This window comes from Protobothrops mucrosquamatus, unplaced genomic scaffold, assembly GCF_001527695.2.
Source record: "Protobothrops mucrosquamatus isolate PMUCROS unplaced genomic scaffold, P.Mucros_1.0 scaffold6420, whole genome shotgun sequence".
Lineage (NCBI taxonomy): Eukaryota > Metazoa > Chordata > Lepidosauria > Squamata > Viperidae > Protobothrops > Protobothrops mucrosquamatus.
Genome location: NW_015392246.1, coordinates 1,150 through 2,844, shown reverse-complemented (window position 1 = coordinate 2,844; position 1,695 = coordinate 1,150). Strand labels below are relative to the sequence as shown.

The 1,695-nt window shown below is 48.4% G+C and overlaps 1 pseudogene; it reads left to right on the top strand.

Annotated features, from left to right (window-relative positions):
- The window catches only part of LOC107300233, a 10,095-nt pseudogene extending 8,966 nt beyond the window's left edge, over positions 1–1,129 (top strand).
- Positions 1,130–1,695: the final 566 nt, after the last annotated feature.

Sequence of the window (1,695 nt, the reverse complement as noted above, 5' to 3'; positions counted from 1 at the left end):
GGAAGCCAGATCCACTTAACAACCATGTTACTAATTGAACAACTGCAGCAAGAATGAGCCAAAACTCACTTAACAAATTTCTCCCTTAGCAACATAAATTCTGGCCTCTCTTGTCGTCGTAAGGCGAGGACTCCCTATAATTCTCCCAGTGATTCCTTCTCTCTCTCTCTCTCTCTCTCTCTCTCTCTCTCTCTCTCTCTCTCTCTCTCTCTCAGGAACAAGACGGGTATATTAGGCTGGAGGAGCGAGAAGACCGAGATGGTGAACGGGTACGAAGCCAAGGTGAGACCTCTGACACTGAGGACTAGAAGTTTGACAAGTGGATGGGAAGAGGGGTAGGAAGGGGCAAAAACGTACCGTGTGTCCCTCGCTCGACAGGTTTACGGGGCTTCCAACGTGGAACTCATCACCCGGACGCGGACCGAACACCTTTCCGAGCAGCACAAAGGAAAAACTAAAGGTGAGGATCGCTTTTTGCTTTCGGCCAAAAATTCAGATTATTTTTCCTTGCTGAATTGTGCTGCTCCTCCTATTTGTAACACGGGTGTCCTTATTGCGGCCTCCTTAAAATGTTTCCCGGGTCAAGTCCTCGCCTTACGACCGCAAGGGAGCCCGAAATTTCCCATCGCTTAAACCAGACATTTGTTAAGCGGGTTTCGACCCATTTTACGACCTCTCACCACCGTCGCGAAGCGAGTCACTGCTGTTAAATGAGTAACACGGTTGTAAAGTGAACCTGGCTTTCCCCCTCGACTTTACTTGTTGAGAGGTCGCGCAAAAGGGGGAGATCACGTGACACACACACACACACACCCCGGGATGCACCAACTGTCATAAATACGAGTCGGTTGCCAAGCGTCCGAATTTTGATCCTGGGGATGCTGCGACGGTTGTGTGAGAAATGGCCAAAGATCCCTTTTTTTTTTACTGTTGTTGTAACTTCGATTGGCCGCTGAACAAACCGCCGTAAGTCGAGGATTCTCTGTCATTCATTTTGCTTTTTTATATTCTTTCGTCTCACCCTGTTTCCCTGGAGTGTTTGGACATGGATCTCATTAGAAATAATTCTAATTAAAAAAAACAAACCCGTAACCCATTGACTTTGTGCTCTGCCCCAGATGTGGCATAACTTTATATTATATTTCATCTCCTGTGCTGGTCCTGTTCATTAGAAATAGAATAACAGAGTTGGAAGGGACCTTGGAGGTCTTTTAGTCCAACCCCCTGCTCAGGCAGCAAACCCTATACCAGAGGTAGGCAACCTTGGCTGTTTTATGACTTGTGGACTTCAACTCCCAGAATTCCTGAGCCAGCCATGCTGAGGGGAAAGGGAGAGGTTTCCAAGCTGAGCCATGCTGGCTCAGGAATTCTGGGAATTGAAGTCCACAAGTCATCCAGGGGGCCATAGTTCCCCCATGCTGGCTCAGGAATTCTGGGAGTTGAAGTCCACGAGTCACGAAGGGGGCCATAGTTCCCCCATGCTGGCTCAGGAATTCTGGGAGTTGAAGTCCACGAGTCATAAAAGAGCCAAGGTTGCCTACCCCTGGTCTAGGATGCTCACCACTTAGAACAGGAGGACTTAGGACAGGGGTAGGCAACCGTGGCTCTTTTATGACTCGTGGACTTCAACTCCCAGAATTCCTTGGTCCCTTCCAACTCTGTTATTCTATTTCTAATGAACAGGACCAGCACAGG